Raw genomic sequence first — 20,414 nt, 5'->3', positions numbered from 1 at the left:
GATCTTTATAATAACCTAATGTATAGGTCACAAAATCTGATAGCTTTAGGGGCCATGAAACTTTAAAATGTTTAGAATATGCTCATATATTTTTAACTACTTTTGGGATAGTTTGTTAACATAAAATATTTGCTACTTAACTAGTTCAAAAAGGATCTGTCAACAGTACCTTTGATTTTCTTAGAAGCTGTATTGTAGAACATTTTCTTTGAATTTGATGTTGATGTATTATAATAGGACTTCCTAAGAAAACCAATGAATTTTGATATTTACACATTATTTGGGTTTGTAGCAAGATTTTGAATGTCCTTAGCCCAACTCTTTAAAGCGGCACAGGAAGAGTTGGAGAATTGATATGTCTACATTGGATGCCAGAAATTTCATTTCCTGAGCAATTAGAAGCAACCTCTAAATAGCCCCAAATAGATAGGATTGGGTTGGGTTGCAAGAAATAGAAAACCAGGTAATAATGGCTTTGCCTCTCAGGGAATTATTGTTTTCCCCCTATGTAATAAGAAACCCAAAGGTGGTAAGTTATGAGCTAGTGAAACTGGGGCTTCCCTGGTGGTCCAGTGTTTAGGACCCTGAGCTTCCATTGCAGGGAAACTAAGATCCCAAACACTCCTCAGTGAAGCCAAAACAACAGCAACAAATGGCCAGTGCTAGCTGCTCAGTGATATCATTAAACCTTCCTTTTTCTTTACACTCCACCATTCTGTCTCTTGCTTTTGCCCCCATGGTTTTGAAATGCTGCGGAACTGCTAAGGTATTGTGTCTATGTTCTGGGTTAGGAAGAAAAGAGAAGGGATATGAGGTCAGACTGAATCAGTGCCTGTTAGGAAATATTCTTTGAAGCCCCCAGCAGGCACTTGGGTTTATATCTTGTCGGTCAGAATTGGGACATATGGCCCCCTTACCAGCAAGGGAGTCTATGGTAGGAGAAAGAGGCTATAAAAGCTTCAGTAACCAATACACGGGCTTCCCAAGTGGCGCTAGTGGTAAAGTGCCCTCCTGCCAGTGCAGGAGATGTGGGTTTGATCCCCGGGTCGGGAAGATCTCCTGGAGAAGGGCATGGCAACCCATTACAATATTCTTGCCTGGAGAATCCCATGAACAAAGAAGTCAGACAGGCTACAGTACATAGGGTCACAAAGAGTTGGACACAACCGAAGTGACTCAGTACGCACACACACACAACAAATACCCAGTATCTACAGCCATACAAATAGCTAGGCATCTTTAGTTGACAGTTCATAAACATGAAAGAGTCAGACACGACTGAGTGACTAATCACTTTCAAACATACATCGGAAGAAATTAACATGGACATAATGCCTCCTATTCATAAAGCAAAAAAATTTTGAGCATCTTCTATTTACTAGTATCTCATTGAGAATAAAAGGATGAAAGTGATATATTGCTTCATTTGTCCTCTTTAGAACACATTTATGAAAGTTCCAAGTAGTAAAGCCTAGGACTCAGGAAACAAACAGGTGTGTTCAGTTTTATGTTGTCTCTTTACAACAGATTCAAATGCCAACAAACAACCATTTAATCACTTTATTGAGATAACTGCCTCAGTCAATGGTTTCCTGTATAAATAGTTCTCTTTGTGAAAAAATTTTCCTACATTAAATTCATATGCAGACAGCCTTGCCAAACTAACTTCAGTAGCTAGAATTATTTCCAATGTTTATAGGAACTCGTTTATGTTTACTGGGCTTCCCTGATAGCTCAGTTGGTAAAGAATCGGCCTGCAACGCAGTTCGACTCCTGGGTTGGGAAGATCCGCTGGAGAGGGGAAAGGCTACCCACTCCAGCATTCTGGGCTGGAGAATTCCATGGACTCTATCGTCCATGGGGTCGCAAAGAGTTGGACACGACTGGGCGACTTTGGCGGCTCAGACGCTAAAGAGTCTGCCTGCAGTGTGGGAGACCTGGGTTTGATCCCTGGGCCGGGAAGATCCCCTGGAGAAAGAAATGGCAACCTACTCCAGTACTCTTGCCTGGAAAATTCCATGGACGGAGAAGCCTGGTAGGTTACAGTCCATGGGATCGCAAAGGGTCGGACACACCTGAGCAACTTCACTTTGCTTGTGTTTACAGAATAGTTATGATCGTTTGTATTCTGCTAAATGATAATAGAGAGCTATGTGGAGCATCTCACAAAAATATCTTTAAAATCATATTGATAATACCCTAAACCCTGGTCTTAAAAAGTAAAGCATAAGCAAGTCAGACTCCTTAAAGAAAACTGTTAGGATTTCCTTGATGGTCCAGTGGTTAAGACTTTGCCCTGTAATGCAGGGGGCACAGGTTTGATCCCTGATCAGGAAGCTAAGATGCCACATGGTGCAACTGAAAGATTTTAAGAAAGAGAAAAGAAAGAAAACTGTTGCCTTAGGCTACAAGTTCTCAGATACTCTAGATCAAGGATTGGCAAACTATGGACTATGGGCCAACTGCTGCCTGTTGTCAATAAAGTTTCTGTTGTTTTTTTAAGAACAACCACACCCATTTGTTTATATACAGTCTAAGGCTGCTTTGTGACTGTAACTGGCAGAGTTGAATAATTTTGTGGGAGACCATACAGCCCTCAAAGTCTAAAATATTTATTCTCTAGCCCCTCACAGAAACAGTTTTATCATTACTTAGCACATATTAAGTGCTCAACAAATGCTTCCTGGTTTATTGAACGAATACATTCAAGACTTTTCAGCTGGATCTGAAAAATTAACAGATGAACAAAGTCTAAAAACAAAGCATTTTATACTTCCCCAATTTATCTGGTATTTGCTTGTTTGCTATTGTTGACAAAAGACCACATGCCTTGACAGCATCATGTTAGTGCTTTGAGGTTCCAGAATGCAAATTTCTCTGGGTCCAGCTTTTCTCACCAACATGTTTTATTTGGCCCACACAATGCTGCTGTTTGTTTTCAAAGCAGCATTAGCTGCCAACATTTAAAATAAGGGGACTTCACACAATAATTCAAATTTCCAGCTTCTCTTTAAAATTGGAAAGATCAGGCATTACAGGTACACGTTTTGGTTAGGCCATAACCACTTGTGGCTGAGTGGATTCCCTTCTCGGATGGGGTAAGTGCCCTCCAGTTACCACAGTCCCCACTGTTCCTTATAGCCTGACCCCCAGGCTGGCATCATCCAGGTGCTTCATCTTCCTAGCCCTTCTGCAACATTTGCATCTAGGATCCTTACTGCTGAGGAATATCATTTGCTACAAAGTTCCCTGAATTACAACACTAGCTATACATTTACTTCATTGTCCTGGCTTGAAAACAGACTGGTGCATCTGAAGACAAAACAGAAGAGAACAGCAATGCTCTCAAGACCATTACCTTCGTTCCAGCTAGAAGGCAGCTTCATTCTCCCACTCCCCCTTTCCTTTTTCAAACCAGCCTGAAGACTCAACCTGCTTTCCCTTCAGCTCTTGGGCCCCATCCACCCCCTCCATCCCCTGGAGCTGTTTACCTCAAACCCTGGAGGGCAGTCTCCCCAGTTCCCTGCTTCCTCTCTGCCCTGGAAAACAAACACTGTGGCCCTTTTTTGTTTTTAGAGTTTTACTGCTAATCGCTACAGGGAAACACAGGAAATAACAACAAGGAGGAAATTACAAAGCTTAAAAAGCCCTCACAGTTCTTACAGTCAGTTCTTGATTCCCTGAATGAGGTGGCACCTGGCAGTACTCTATTTTTATTCTCTCTTCTTACACTCTCATAGATGAAGGATTGTAAGGGCCTAAAGACTACAGCAAACAAATGGTTTACTTTCCTGATGCTTGAAGGCGGGAGGAGAAGGGGATGACAGAGGATGAGATGGTTGGGTGGCATCACCGACTCAATGGACATGAGTCTGAGTAAGCTCTGGGAGTTGGTGATGGACAGGGAGGCCAGACATGCTGCAGTCCATGGGGTCACAAAGAGTCGGACTCGACTGAGTGACTGAACTGAACTGAACTGAAACAAATGGTGCTGAGGTATCACCTTGATAGCAGCTGAACCGTTAGGTGGCAGCACAGGGCATGTCTTTCCAGTCTTCCCACAACAGGCTGGCAGATGCGAGGCACCCAGTTGTAGGATGGGGCAACTTAGCACCATATCAGGGCAAGCCTTTGGGCTGAGATCAGGCAGCGGTTAAGAGCCAGGAGGCGCCCAGTCACGCTCTGCTCTCAAAAAGCCAGGTGTGGAATTCTTGTCTCCTTCTGTGCCTTCCCCTGACATGTTGATTAGAATTACACACTTTACGGAATGGTAAGATTCTTCCCGGCTTCCCAGGTGGTGCTAGTGGTAGAGGACCTGCCTGCCAATGCAGGAGACATAAGAGATGCAGAGATGCAGGTTCGATCCCTGTGTCGGGAAGATCCCCTGGAGAAGGAAATGGCAACCCACTCCAGGATTCCTGCCTGGAGAATCCCATGGACAGAGAAGCCTGGCAGGCAACAGTCCACGGGGCCGCAAAGAGTCGGACACTGAAGCAGCTTAGCAGCAGCAGCAAGAATCTTCCAGACCAACAGCTTGATTTTATGACAAGTAAATCGAGGTCTCAAGAGAGTTGACTTGTCCTAGCTGTCTTTGCAGTTTCAGTGGTGTCAGCTTATCCTTCTGATCTGTCCCTCTGGTTAAAAAGCATTTATTGAGTTCTGCTTAGAAATAAAGACTGATTTTCCTCATTTCAAAGGTGAAATGAAAAGGGGCATTTTGCCTGTAACAGAGCAAGACTTTATATAGGAAACAGAGACTTACTGGATACAGGTAAACACAAGTGAGCTTTGTTTCTGCTTCTGCTGACCTAAGCCATCAGGGAGAAAAGTGAGGGCCCCTATCCCAGAAGGGGAGTTGCAGTTCTCAGCACTCTGGGCGGGCAGGCATGTGCTCCCTTCCATGGGACCAGATAGCGTCACTGTGACTCTTATCAAGAGTGGCCTAGGGAGACTTTTCTGCCAGTTCAGTGGTTAACACTTCACCTTCCAACGCAGGGGGTGTGTATTCGACTCCTGATGGGGTAAGCTAAGATCCCACATGCCAAAAAACCAAAACATAAAACAGAAACAGTGTTGTAACAAATTTAATAAGGACATTAAAACATGATCCACATTAAAAAAAAAAAAGTGGCCTAGGGACTTCCCTGGTGGTCCAGTGGCTAAGATGCCACACTCCCAGTGAAGGGGGCCCAGGTTCAGTCCGTGGTCAGGGAACTAGATCCCGCAAGCCACAACTAAGAGTTTGCATCCGGCAACCGAAGAGCCGGTATGCTGCAATAAGACCTAGTGCAGCCAGACTTACTAAGTAAATATTTTTTTAAAAAGGGATTTTGCTTAAATGAAAAAAAGAGTGGCCTACATGGCAGGGCTGGGCCATGTACACCCAACGCTCGCCAATGCTCTCAAATTACTTCATTAAAACTACCCATATTCCTAGAGTTTAAACACAAATCCAAACTGCACTGTAATAAAAGCATGTCCTCAGGCTCTAATTGGTTTAGAGAAAAGCTTAGTGATCAAAGGATAAGGCCTTATTGGGAGGTAACTTTTGCTTGAAGGGGTCAGGCCTCAGTAAAGGAATTTTCCCAAAACTACACCTAATAGAAAGTTGAACTTGTTTATTTTGAAACATCTTACTGAGTGTTATAGGGCTTTGCCACTCAAAGTGTGGTCTTCCAACCAGAGGCAACACCTGGAAAAATGGTTGAAAATAGAGACTATCAGGTCCAATCCATTCCTGCTGAATTAGCATCTCCATTTTAGCAAGATCCCCTGTTGATTCCCATGAGTGTTCAGGGGTGAAAAGGGCAGCTTTAGAGCACTCTAGAAGAAAGACCAAAACCACTAACACCTCTTTCTACCCTAATAGTCCCTACCTCAAGGAGATTATAGATGGGTGTAAGAGCTCAAACCACACATACAAAAAATGTAATGAAAATGACCATTTACGAATGTGTTATTAACACCATATGGGCTGCCCTGAGACCCACAGGGCACATATTGAGAGGGTGCAAGACAATGATTGTCTTCCCAGGTGGTTCAGTGGTGGATAATCCGCCTGCAATGTACAGAACTCAGGTTCGATCCCTGGGTCAGGAGGATCTTCTAGAGAAGGAAACAGCAACCCACTCCAGTATTCTTGACTGGGAAATCTCATGGACAGAGGAGGTTGGTGGGCTACAGTCCATGGAGTCACAGAGTTGGACACAACTTAGAGACTAAACAACCAAAAGAATGATTACAGGTGAGAGCGGTCACCCTGGGCAGTCTTCCCCAGAGTGGTGTAATTTTGTTAAGTATGTATGATTGGAGAGGAAAAGGACAGGGAAAGACCTTCTAGAGGAGAGGGCAGGGGCAAATTGTAAATTCTAGGCAGTGGCCTCCAGATACTTCATTATCTTATGCAGGTCTCCTGACTCTCCCTGGGTCCTTCCAGCCCGTCACATGTCGCTGCGGATGCACACACAGTTAATCTTATCTCATGTTACAAATTTTGGCTTAATTAACAGTTTTCATGGGAATTCTTCAAGGGTTCTCACCAACAGGCAAACATTTTTTCCTTCAGATTCAAAAAGGCAACAGGTCCTCACCCCTTTCTAGGATAGTTGGCTGTGATTTCTAACTCTACTTTTATAATCGGGTAAAAGGAAATTCCTTACATGTACACTCTCCCAAATTGCTGGAGCCTCTAACGTGGTGCAAATCTTCCCCGTAAAGCTCTTAATCAGATCTCATAAACGATTAGCCCAGTGTGTTTACAGTTTCTCGATAAAGTTAATCATCCTCGAAAGCCAGGAATTAACAGGAAAATGGGGAACTTAGTGGTTTCCCTGCCTTAACATCTAGATTTACTTTGCAAAGCAAAAGTGATGGCACCAAAGATGAAATCCAGAGTTTCAGTGTTTATTTTCCGAATAAGCTGGTGTGATTGTAACCCTCTCCTTGTCACATGCAGCGTATTCAGCAAACCAGAATTGTTCCAAGAATTAAATAACTCTTTGCGACCCCATGGAGTATACACAGTCCATGGAATTCTCCAGGCCACAATACTGGAGTGGGTAGCCTTTCCCTTCTCCAGGGGATCTTCCCAACCCAGGGATCGAATCCGAGTATCCTGCATTGGCAGGCAGATTCTTTACCACTGAGCCGCCAGGGAAGCTTATGAGGAGATCAACTTTCAATAATTCTTTAGATAATTAAATAATTCTTTAAACCCTTTAAATAATTTTTTAGAATAGTTCCACCATAAGCTCAAGAGCCCGTCGCCTTGTCTGAGCCCCGTTACAGGTCCCTGAAATCAGGATGGAGCTGAGTCTGTCGGGTGGGTGTCTGCCTCTTGGCTTCAGGGCTGCAAACTCAGGGCTGACTGTTCATCTCTGTCAGAGCCTATCAGCAAAGCGCTTGTCACCAGCTGCCCAGCACACTGGGGAAAAAATGCTTCCTATACTCACAGAGATAATTTGGGCTGATAGGAATAGCATCGGGGAAGAAAATGGCGTCACCAAATCAATACTTGAGCTTTACGAATTAATATCTTTCTTGGCTCTGGCTCTCCGTTTATATCCAGGAGGCCATTGCTCCCAGACAGAGATGCTAAATGGAACAGACGTTTCGCTCCAAACAACAGCAAATTCCCTTTCCTTAATGAGGAGTTGACTCGAGGCTTGACATATTAAAGAAAATTCACTTAGACCATCCAATAGCTGTGAATTTTATCATGTTCCTTGAGGCACACTACTAGGAAATAATGTGAATAAGCTGGGAAAATAGGGAGCTGTACGCTTGGCATGAATGCTGGTCACAGAATGAATCTTTCTACAGCCACGTTCATAGCAACACTACTCACCACAGCGAAAACACGGGAGAAACCCAAATGTTCACTGATGGATAAATGGGAAACAAAATACAACATATACACAGAATGGAATATTACTTAGCCTTAAAAAGGGAGGGGACTCTTTTTTATATAATTTTTTAAAATTCATTTATTTGGGTGCATCAGATCTTAGTTGCAGAGACCTTAGTTGCAGAGATCTTAGACAGCAAGCAGCTCTCTAGTTGCAGATTTAAGTTGCCCCATGGGCATGTGGGACCTTAGTTCCCTGACCAGGGATCAAACCTACAACCACTGTATTGGAAGCTGATTCTTGGCCAGGGAAGTTCCCCAAATGAAGGAGATTCTGATACAAACTACAGCATGGATGAACCTTGATGACATTATGCTAAGCAGAAAAAGCCAATCACAAAAGCAAAATATTGGATTTCACTCATAGGAATCTAATTTCCTGGCCTCAGCACTTACCTAAGCCTTGGTTCATCTCTAGGCTCAATTCTAGACAGATGTTTCTAACAGTCCATGGGACTTGCCCACCTGAAGGTCATGTGTGTATCTTGAAGGTAGTATGTCTTATCTTTCCTTTCAAACCTGTTCTTCTATTACCTATTGTAGTTAATGGAACCCTCATTTCCCTGGTGGCCCTGGCAATGGGAGTTATTGTTTAGTGGATACAGAGTTTCAGTTTGGAAAGATGAAAATGTTCTAGAGATAGATGGGTGTGATGGTTGTACAACAATGTAAGTGGACTTATTGCTACTGAATTGTACACTTAAAAATAGTTAAAATGGTAAATGTATATTATGTATATTTTGTCCCAATGGCACAAAAACAATGAACCTTTCACCCATCAGCCAGAGAGCAAGCCCTCCATCTCAAGGGATCTCAACCTCACTGGCTCTAAGGAGATTTCTTGGAAATGTTTAGTAAAGTACAAACAGTTTAACCCCTGACTGAGTTTACTTTTGGACATAAATCAGACTCATAGGGGCTGATAAATGTATTACATATCAATTAGCCATGCAAAAAAACTTAAGATTGCAACATGGTAACAGGATTTACCAGTTAAGCAGTTTTCCTATCTTTAAATCGGGGCTTTTCAAACTTGCATGTACATGGGAATCACCGGGGCATCTGGTTAATAATGCAGATTCTGACTCAGGTTTGAGGTGGAGCTTGAAATTCTATTTGTCTAACCGGCTCCCAGGAGATGTTGATTCTGCTAGGCCAGGAGTCTCATTTAAGCAACAAGAGTGTAGACCTCTCTTCAGTGAAGATTCCTGTCCACACCTTGGAGGTAACAGTCTCTCTGATAAGAATTATTTCTGGAATCCTGTCAATCTTTTGCCAACAAAGGTTCAGGCATCTCCAATTCCTTGTCCTCTAGCCCGAGCATGGACAAATCATAAATTGTGCCCTTATCCTTTAGATACAGGCCAGATCAGCCGCAATGTCCAAAAGCAGGCTTGTGGGAAGGACTGAAGGAAGAAGGACGGAAGGGCGAGAGGGAGGGAACAAGGGAGAGAGGAGGGAAGGAGGAGAGAAGAGAGGAAGGGGGTGAGGACAGAAAGAGAAGTAAGAAAAATGTCAAAAGCAAAAGACTTGCTTTGAAGTCCTCTATAAGGAAAAAAAAAAAGTCCTCTATAAGAATCCTTCGGTGGCTCTGTTGCTTTCAAGCTAAAAGTCCAGACTCCTTAGAAGGGCTTCTAGTGGCCTAATGACGTCTTTGTCCACCTCTCCCAGCTCATTCCTTACCATTGCCTCCGTGTAGTCTATGTCCAACCGTAATGAATTCTGTTCTTCCTTGCCTTTATTTCCCTGATAGCTCAGGTGGTAAAGGATTACCTGCAGTGCAGGAGACCCTGGTTCGATCCCTGGTTGGGAAGATCCCCTGGAGAAGGGAAAGGCTACCCACTCCAGTATTTTGGCCTGGAGAATTCCATGGACTGTATAGTCTATGGGGTCACAAAGAGTTGGACACGACTGAGCGACTCTCACTTTCACTTGCCTTTACAGTTGATCTCCCCTTGATCTGGAACCTTACCCTCTCCTTATATCACCTAGCCCAGGTGTTATCTCTTCTGGAGAGATTTCTGTCACCATTTCGCCACCCTCATTTCCCACCCTCTGAGTGAGGTAGTCCTTCTCTGCTTTAATTGCATACAGTGCTATCAGAGCACTTCCCAGTATATTTGAATTGTATTCCCTTCTCTACATCCTCCTACCCCCAAGTCCACTAGACTGTGAGCTCTTTGAGGGATGGGAAGATGTCTTTTGTCCCTAACACGGTGTCTAGGGCGTACAAAGTACTCAAACAGTGTTTGTTGAAAGAATGAGCAAATGCAGAACTGTAACATTGTGTGACATTTGATGAAGACATTGCTTAGTTCCTCAAACACCATGAAGCTGCCCTCAGAATGACTTTGCTGAAGGTCAAACACATTGACACCAATTTCTGTGTTCCAGCAACTGCTACTGAACTCCCCTATTCTGATAAATTATACTTCCCCAGCTTCTTCATTTTATAGTATTAACCCTGTATCTTCTCTGCAAGACCAAATGCCAAGATATACTACACAGGGTGATAATAGAAGTTTTAATGGAATTGGGGGGGAAAGCTAGTATCTCTTTGAACATTAGTATGCTAGTTGTACTCTTTTTTTAAATTGAAATACAGTCGATTTACAATATTATATTAGTTTCAGGTGTACAACACAGTGATTCAACATTTTTATAGATTATACTCCATTTAAAGTTATTATAAAATAATGGCTTTATTTCCCTGTGCTGTACAATATATCCTTGTTGTTTATTTATTTTATATATAGTAGTTTGTTAGCTGTACTCTTCTTATTGCCCATTTGACCCTAAAATAAGCCTTCAAAATTACAGTGACTTCAAACTTGAGGTCTCCGGGCAGCTAGTTATTACTAGCAATTTCCAAACTGGTGTATCTTTGTATGTTTCTGTAGATTTTTACTTAGATACTGCTTGCTTTATGCAAAGTACTATGCTAGGGGTTTGAGGGACTATCAAGCTACTAATGTCAAAAACTTTGCCAGTCAGTGGTCTGATCTATGCCATCTAATACCATAGCCTCAGCACCTATCTAAACCTTAATCCATCTCTAGGCTAAACTCTGGACAGATATTTCCAACAGCGCATGGGGCTTGCCCATCTGAATGTCGTGTGGGCATCTTAAAGACAGTATGTCATTTGTCTTCCCAACCTGTTCTTCTTTTACCTACTGCACTTAATGGAACTCTCATTTCCTCAGCTCTCCTGGCTCCTGACTCAACTTCTTAAGTCATCCTTAACGTCTTCCTTCCCCACATCATCTCCCATCAGTCAATTATCAGGTCTTGTTGGTTGCATCAATCTCTCCCTTCTTCCCTGAACCCATTCTGTTTCCTTTGTTTCAGCTATCAAGACCTTGTCACTTCTCACCTCCCTGTTATTTACCTCCTGTTGATTTAGGTGTTGAAATACCTCCCTGTTTTCTTTGCCTCCAAACCCTCCCCATAATAACTCTTCCTTCAGACTGCTGACAGAACGTCTCTTTAAAGCCCAAACCTAATATTGTCCTTCTTTTACGTAAAGCCCTTCAACAAATTCCTTTTATCTGTAAAAGTAAAGTCCAATGCCTACAGCAAGATCTATGTATGACACTCTTGTGACTTATCTCTTACCCTCCCCTTCTGACACTCTGCCTACATACTTCAAGATCTGTCCATACCAAACTATTTACCATTTCCTCACATACCATGCTGGCTCCTTCCTTAACGGACATTCCAGATAACGTGCAATTTCAGCCTAGAAAACTCCTGTTATCTTCAAGATCAAATGTCACCTCCTTTCTAAAGACCTCACCTCCAAGCACTCAGTACATGATTCTGTTACGGCACCTTTCATGTTATCATTATTCTTTTTATATGCCTCTGCCCTGAGCTCCCAGAAGGTAGGGACCGTGTCTCACTCTGCTTTGTATCCTGGTCTTCGACACTGTACTTGATGCGTAACAAGCCTTCTGTAAATCTTCAGTGAGAGACTGACCAAAGAATTGAATGAATAAATAATTGACTGTGACAGATTCAGAATAAGAACGATAAGAAAAGTGCAAATAAACTGTTGCTGTTTAGTGTTCAAAGGACTGAGTCACATTCATTTGGGAGACCAAAAAAGACTTTCATTGATTACAATCTTTCAACATAACTCTATAATTTGTTTCTATCTTAAACCAAGATTCACTTAAATCTGGCCATGGCCCCCTCTGTCTCCAACATCTGACCCCAAATGAAATTAATTTTACTGTGATCTGTCTCTGGTATAAAAGTAGGTCTTTAATTCATTTTATGCAGCACATAGTAATCTGGTTTCTTATAATAATTTACCTATGTACAAATGGAGATTACTTCTTTTTTCCCAAAAAAAAAGATTGAAGTGGCAGCCTTGGTTATGTGTTCTTACTGTGGCTTCTTGTATAGAAAGTACCCATTAAATACTTGTTGAATGAAGAGGTGAAGGATTGCTCAGGGCTGCTGGTACTCTTGAGTTACTTGGCAAGTACTGTGACCTCTTGAGAAGTAGCTGGGTACTTAGTAATCTTCCTACCCTGCATGTCTGATGGCATTTCTGTCTGTTTTCAGCTCATTTGGGTTACACATTCTTTTATACAGATCTTTTGAACCTTGCACATTGACAAATGTGCTTCCCAGGTGGCGGTAATGGTAAAGACCAAGTCTGCTGGTGCAGAAGACATGAGACTCGGGTTCGATCCCTGGGTCAGGAAGATCCCCTGGAGGAGGGTATGGCAACCCACTCTAGTTTTCTTGCCTGGAGAATCCCATGGACCGAGGAGCCTGGCGGGCTACAGTCCATGGGGTTGCAAAGAGTCGGACACGACTTTAGTGACTTCGCACGCACGCACAGGCACATTAACAAACAACGCTGAAGGCCTGTGTATCTTCAGGGCTCATGTCTCCTGGGGTGCTAGTCTGCCCTAGGGTGGCTAATGTTTAACCCCTAACTGCTGGCCGGATGTCCATAAATCAGAAAGAATAGCAAACACAGGCGAACTCAGCTTAGGTTTATTTAGCGACAGGCGCTCTGCGGCTCTCACCTTGGTCCTCTCAAGCACCTTAGCCTCCTTTCCAGAAAGAAAGAAGGGATCACAGGGCAGAAGAACCCGACGGAAGGGGCAGCTCCTGAGGGGCCAGACCAAGAAGCACAGTCTACTAACCTCCCGCTGTGCAAAGGAGCCCTGCCCAGAACTGGAAATCCAGATCTCCGATTCCGAGGCTTCTGCTCCACTGGCCAGGTGAAAATGGGATATCTGTTTCCTGTGAGCTGAAGTGTTCCCTCGGAGCAGAATTACTTTATTAATGGCCTTTCCCTTCTATCATGGACAGTTATTGGTTGCTGCCTCTCCTCTCTTCCTAAGAGGCCCGTCCCCCCAATTTTTCTTTCTTTTTCAGTTTTCTTTTTATCTTTACACCCACAGCTGGAGGGAGGGAGGGCACAAAGCCTAAAGCTCTCCCTAGGGCTGTTCCCTCCCACACTGCCTCCAGGAAGGGCCTGGGCCCATCCCATCTGTAGGTGGGCCCTCCCACCCCTCCAGAGGCCCAAGGGGCTCCTGAGACCTTGCCTCCGGGAACCCCCAAAGCCACACTCACAAGACTGTGGGGGGTGCTCTGCTCCCAGCTGCCTGGACACCCACTATGCCCCACACCCCACAGTTCTTCACCCTGGGTGCCCAGCTGCACTGAGGGTCCCTGAATTTCAGTGAGTTTAAGCCCATTGGTACATAAATGCATCCATTACACTGAGCCCCAGTCATTGTTTTAGGAATGGCCTGCTCCCCAGTTGGCACTAGTGGTAAAGAACCCGCCAGCCAATGCAGGAGATATAAGAGACCAGGGTTTGATCCCTGGGTTGGGGTTGGGAAGATCTCCTGGAGGAGGGCATAGCAACCCACTCCACTACTCTTGCCTGGAGAATCCCATGGACAGAGGAGCCTGGTGGGCTACAGTCTACAGGGTCATAAAGAGTCTGACACAACTGAAATGACTTAGCATGCATGCACATGACCTAGAAAGGTCTCATCAGAGTGGACCTCCAGAGTGTGTAGGGAAGTTGGAAACTTGGACTCTTCTTAGCCCAAATGGTAAATGGTATGTCTTATTTCCACTGCAGCCATTGTGGAAGCTGCCAGGAGAGAGGAAGGGTGGACCGTGTGGCCACAAATGAATGGATCCCTCCCAGGGAAAGCAGAACCAAGCAATGGAACCTGTTGTTTGAGTCCTGGATCAAATTGTGCCTGCCTCCCCAGTGAGCCAATAAATTTCCTTTATTGCTTAAGCTTTTCTGAGGTTGTTTTGTTTTTTTTTTTTTAACAAGGAACTGACACAAGAACAGTTTTATTGAAATCACTGAACACTTGTGCAGTACTCAATATTAGGATTTTGAGATGTTTTAGACAAAATCTGTTTCCCTTTAAACAGATGAAGAAACCGGATCCTAATTGGTGGAAGTTAATGCTTGTATCACACAGCTAATGGGAGGTAGAATCCTAAAATTTGCTTCCAACTTCCACCTGTACCTGACCATGCCAGCTAAAGTGTTTATTTTTGTGTTGCCTAAGTTTAAGGACCATATAATCTGGATTAACTTTACAACAATAATTTAAAAGATAGAGAAGGATCCCATATTACAGAAAATTTTAAATCGACTATTTTACCATTTATACAATGAAGAAAACTGACAACAGGACAGGCCAGTGGTCAGCCAACACACAACACAATGTGTTAACAAACAGCCGAGAGATTGATGGGTGTCACTTATTTCCTTCCATATTACATCTTGCCTTTTTTGGAGGGAGGAAGGAATAAAAAGGCAGATTCATTCAAACCAGCCCTATTAAATATACCAATTAAGTTTATACTTTCTTTTCTGAAATTAATATTTGAGTGGAACATGTATTAATTATTCACATAACACTAGTTTTCTACTGCAGTTTAAGAATCCAGTAGATGATGCTAAGGTTTAGGCAAATCCTAGAAGTCATTGCACTGAATGGTAACTACTCAATTATGAACTGGAAAATAATACTGGGTAATTATTTCAAAGTATAAACTACAGATATAATATTAAAAAAACATAGATAGTAGAAAACTTTTCTAACTTAAAAGTATAAATGGTTAAGTCAACAGTACCTACTTACAAATTTCACAAAATCAGAATAAACACTCAACTTTTAGGAGGGGACATTTCAGTCCTGCCTTTACCACTTAATAGGAGAAAGATCTTATATAGGTGGGTCCTTTCGTTCAAGGGTGATTTCAAAACCAACTTACAATGTTAATATTATATCTTGGATCCCTGCTAAGAAGACTCTTCAAGGATCTTTCATACTAACTTGAAGTTGAGGAACATACAATTTGAGAAACTAAATGATACAGCCCCTCCCACACACCCAGGTAACCTACAGAGCCTGGATCTGAACTTTAGTTCCTAGAGATCTCTCATCTCTTATCCTGAGATACTCAACCTGGGCTCTACAACAGGACACAACTTGTGTTCCAGGGGGCACCACCTGGCTGATACTAATACCTAGGCGTGCACAGGATTGAGTCAAAAAAGCACTTCAATTCAATTCATTCAAGGAAAGAAGAAAACTAACATGCTTAGTTTACATAGGTTTAACCTACTCTGGTCACCCAGTAAACCTTGAATTGGTTCCCACTATTGGTAAATAGAATACTTTTGTATTTGGTACAGAAACCAAAAAATTTAGGTAAAATCAAGCCTTTACCCTGACAGTTCAAGCTATGTTTATTTGTGTGTAAAGTGCCAGTTTTATATACAAATCATAAGTAAATTTTAAAATCTGCTCAGAAGCAGTGAGTCTGATGTCTTCCTACAGTCTTGTGGCAGTTACTCTTTAATCTTTCCGGATCAAACTTGCTGGAGTCCCTACACTTGGAGGCCAAGAAAGCGGCTGTTAAGAGCCAAAGCAAGTCCTGTTCAGCTAGCCTGCTTGCAAAACCCAAACACGGACAAGATCTTTCAAGAACCTGAGTAGCTTTTGACTACTTTCCATCTAGGTGACCCCACTAGCATTAACAGGATTGATTTTGAGGTAGCTACACAGTGCTAAAGATGCCATTAGTGAACATGATGGACAATTCATGGTGTAGCTCGTTGATATGGTTCAAGTAGCTGATTTTTTTCTTTTTTGATGAGAAGGAAAAAAAAAAATCAGCAAGGTAAGAGCACATCTTCAGGTCACTTAGAAGTTGGCATCCAACGTAAAGGAATTCTCTGTCGGACTTGACATCACTCCCATCCTCTGATACTCGCCTACTCTCTTCTCAAAGAAATTAGTCTTCCCCTCCAGTGAAATATTTTCCATAAAGTCAAATGGATTTTCTACTCTGAAAACCTTGCTAAAGCCCAGCTCCAGCATAAGTCTATCTGCCACGAACTCGATGTACTGCTTCATCAAAGTGCAATTCATCCCAATGAGCTTCACAGGCAGGGCCTCTGTGAGGAACTCCTGTTCTATCCTAACTGCATTGACGATTATTTCTTTTACTCTCTGTTCCGAAGGTTTGTGCAACAGGTGTTTGAACATAAGGCAGGCAAAGTCACAGTGCAAACCCTCATCTCTGCTAATAAGTTCATTGGAAAACGTGAGGGCAGGCATCAGTCCTCGTTTCTTGAGCCAGAATATTGACGCAAAAGAACTGGAAAAGAAGATGCCTTCCACTGCGGCAAAGGCTACCACACGTTCTCCATATGTAGCTTCTTTGTCCCCAATCCAGCGCAAGGCCCAATCTGCCTTCTTCTTCACACAAGGCATCGTCTCAATGGCGTTGAAGAGAAATTCCCTTTCTTTGGAATCTTTAATGTAAGTGTCAATAAGGAGACTATACATTTCAGAATGTATGTTTTCCATGGCAATTTGGAAGCCATAGAAACAACAGGCTTCGGTAATCTGAACTTCTTGGCTAAACCGCTCCACCAAATTTTCATTTACTATGCCATCACTTGCTGCAAAGAAAGCCAGCACATGGGAAATAAAATATCTCTCCTCAGGCTTCAGGGCTTCCCAGTGCTGAATGTCCTTGGAAAGGTCCACCTCCTCAGCTGTCCAAAAGGAAGCCTCAGCTTTCTTATACATCTGCCAAATATCATGGTATTCGATAGGAAAGATGACAAAGCGGCGGGGATTTTCTCTCAGAAGTGGTTCGTCCTCCACACTGGGGGCAGATAGCTTAGGGTTCGGCTCTGAGGGCTCCTGGAAGATCCTCCTCGCGGTCTTGCTGGCCAGCACGCGGGTCCCGCTGAAGGAAGGGGGAGTGTTCTCCTTGTCCGCTAGGCTGAGCCCCTTCAGTGGCGAGAGCTGCTGCTGCTGCGGGTCAGCGATGGTGGCGAGCGGGACGCGGACGGAGAGCATGGTGACGAGAAGGCCAGTGCGGTGGGGTTGCGCGCCAGTCCCGAGAGCCCTCTGAGGTTGTTTTATTTCACTTGGAACATTAAATTTTCTGATACACGCTAGCTAGATTATAAATTGTGTGACAACAGATGGTCCATGTTGATCGCCCTTGGCACATAGTAGGCATTCTATGAACAAGTTCTGAATGGATCCATTTCAACTCCAAGGAACACCTGTAAACTCTCCTTTACTCATTTGACAGCTAAGGAATTCAGGATGTGGATCTAAATGCCAGGATCTCACCCCAACACAAAGCTTTTTCTAACCACCAGGAGGTCTCCAGTCAATGTTGAGGTCTTTGAGAAGGCTCCCAAGAGGCAGTCATCCCCTTTTCTCTGCAAATTTTAAACTAAGTCAGAGATAAGACAGCAGTAAGCTAGATAAGAAAGAAAGAAAACTGAGCGCCGTAGAATTGATGCCTTTGAACTGTGGTGTTGGAGAAGACTCTTGAGAGTCCCTTGGACTGCAAGGAGATCCAACCAGTCCATCCTAAAGGAAATCAGTCCTGAATGTTCATTGGAAGGACTGATGTTGAAGCTGAAACTCTTATACTTTGGCCACCTGATGTGAAGAACTGACTCATTTGAAAAGACCCTGATACTGGGAAAGATTGAGGGCAGGAGGAGAAGGGGACGACAGAGGATGAGATGGTATGATGGCATCACAGACTCAATGGACATGAGTTTGGGTGAAGTCTGGGAGTTGGTGATGGACAGGGAGGCCTGGCGTGCTGCAGTCCATGGGGTCACAAAGAGTCGGACACTACTGAGCTACTGAACTGAACTGAACTGAATTGAAGCTAGACAAGGACCAACAATGCCCTTTATCACTAGTACAGCTGATATTCAGAGAAAAGTGTTAGTCGCTCAGTCCCGTCCTACTCTTTGCAACCCCATGGACTGTAGCCCACCAGGCTCCTCCGTCCATGGAATTCTCCAGGCAAGAATACTGGAGTGGGCTGCCATTCCCTTCTCTAAGGGATCTTCCTGACCCAGGGATTGAACTCAGATCTCCTGCATCACAGGCAGATTCTTTGCTGTCTGAGCCACCAGGGAAGACTTATATTGTCAGGCCAGTGAGCATCGGAAAAGCAAGAGGGTTCCAGAAAAACATCTACTTCTGCTATATTGACTGTGCCAAAGCCTTTGACTGTGTGAATCACAACAAACTGTGGAAAATTCTTTAAGAGATGGGAATACCAGATCACCTGACCTGCCTCTTGAGAAATGTGTATGCAGGAAGAAGCAACAGTTAGAACCAGACATGTAACAACAGACTGGTTCCAAATTGGGAAAGGAGTACGTCAAGGCTGTATATTGTCACCCTGCTTATTTAACTTATATGCAGAGTACATCATGAGAAATGCTGGGCTGGATGAAGCACAAGCTGGAATCAAGATTGCCGGGAAAAATATCAATAAGCTCAGATAAGCAGATGACACCGCCCTTATGGCAGAAAGCGAAGAAGAACTAAAGAGCCTCTTGATGAAAGTGAAAGAAGAGAGTGAAAAAGTTGGCTTAAAGCTCAACATTCAGAAAACTAAGATCATGGCATCTGGTCCCATCACTTCATGGCAAATAGATGGGAAAACAATGGAAACAGTGAGAGACTATCCTTTTGGGCTCCAAAATCACTGCAGATAGTGATTGCGGCCATGAAATTAAAAGACGCTTACTCCTTGGAAGAAAAGTTATGACCAACCTAGATGGCACATTAAAAAGCAGAGACATTACTTTGCTAACAAAGGCCCATCTAGTCAAAGCTATGGTTTTTCCAGTAGTCATGTGTGGATGTGAGAGTTGGACTTTATAGTCCAACTGAGCTGAGCATAGAAAGCTGAGCACTTGAAGAATTGATGCTTTTGAACTGCGGTGTTGTAGAAGACTCTTGAGAGTCCCTTGGACTGCAAGGAGATCCAACCAGTCCATCCTAAAGGAGATCAGTCCTGAATATTCATTGGAAGGACTGATGTTGAAGCTGAAACTCCTATCCTTTGGCCACCTGATGTGAAGAACTGACTCATTTGAAAAGACCCTGATGCTGGGAAAGATTGAAGGTGGGAGGAGAAGGGGATGACAGAGGATGAGATGGTTGGATGGCATCACCGACTGAATGGACATGAGTCTGAGTGAACTCTGGGAGTTGGTGATGGTCAGGGAGGCCTGGCATGCTGCAGTCCATGGGGTTGCAGAGTCAGATACGACTAAGCGGCTAAACTTAACTGAACTGAATGAGCATGAGCTACCCAGTACTCAAACTCAGAATCTGAGAATCTGGCCACTTAGCAATGGACAGGTGGGCCAGAACAGGCCTCCCCTTCCCACCATGCAGGAGCAGTGTGAACTCTCAAGAGGAAAGGAAGACTTTCCTGGGAAAGGCAACAGTCCTATTAAACCACTATTCCTTTCCAGGTAAGCAAGAGAGAGTGAGTGTTGTGTTAATTAGGCTTCTTTCACCGGGAAGCAAACAGCAAGAGGGGAAAGACGATGTCCCCCCACCCCCAGCACACATCAAGTGTGATTTGATAAGGTCAGTTGATTCTGCTTTGTTTTCAATCAAAATGGGTTCTTTTTCAAAGTGATGGAATTCGTTTGCTGTTTAAAACATCCTTCTGCATGGGAGTGACACACACCACCGTAACATCAGGCCCCCAAAGGAGTTGGAGATCTTCATTAAAAATCATGCAAAGTTCAGAGGAAGAACCAAGAATTGATGATTAAAGGACGCAGTTGAGGGCACTCGACGGCAATCCTCCTCATGCCCGCACACCATGCCCCTCAAAGGTGTTGCAAGAACCCTGAAATCACACGCTTCCCACGCCGACTGTCAGTTTCTTTCTCACTGAGCTCAGAGCCACACGGTGCCTATTAGTCACCGGAGAGCAGAGCCAAGGTTTAACTCCTTGGAGGTGTAGGGGAAACGGCGCTTCAAACTGGATTCCAGGAAATCTAGGGAAGTATTAGACAGGAAGTCTGGTACAGTGTTCCCAATTTGCCCAACGTCAAGGCTGGAGCTGGAAGCGTTTTTTGAAACAATTAGTCAGTTTAGCAATGTGACTGTCTGCACATGGTTTTCATTTTATTC

The 20,414-nt window shown here is 43.6% G+C and overlaps 1 long non-coding RNA gene and 1 pseudogene across 1 annotated transcript; one reads left to right on the top strand and one right to left on the bottom strand.

Moving 5' to 3' along the window:
- Positions 1-12,925: 12,925 nt before the first annotated feature.
- LOC139039001 (uncharacterized) lies at positions 12,926-14,191 on the top strand. Its single transcript, XR_011492099.1, has 2 exons — positions 12,926-13,151; positions 14,027-14,191. It is a non-coding gene; the product is annotated as an uncharacterized lncRNA (long non-coding RNA).
- A 342-nt stretch (positions 14,192-14,533) lies between these two features.
- LOC139039000 (ribonucleoside-diphosphate reductase subunit M2 pseudogene) lies at positions 14,534-17,349 on the bottom strand (annotated as a pseudogene).
- Positions 17,350-20,414: the final 3,065 nt, after the last annotated feature.

The sequence above is a fragment of the Odocoileus virginianus genome, chromosome 17, assembly GCF_023699985.2.
Source record: "Odocoileus virginianus isolate 20LAN1187 ecotype Illinois chromosome 17, Ovbor_1.2, whole genome shotgun sequence".
Taxonomy (NCBI): domain Eukaryota; kingdom Metazoa; phylum Chordata; class Mammalia; order Artiodactyla; family Cervidae; genus Odocoileus; species Odocoileus virginianus.
Note: the sequence above shows the minus strand (reverse complement) of the source record. Positions and strands in the feature narration are given on the sequence as shown.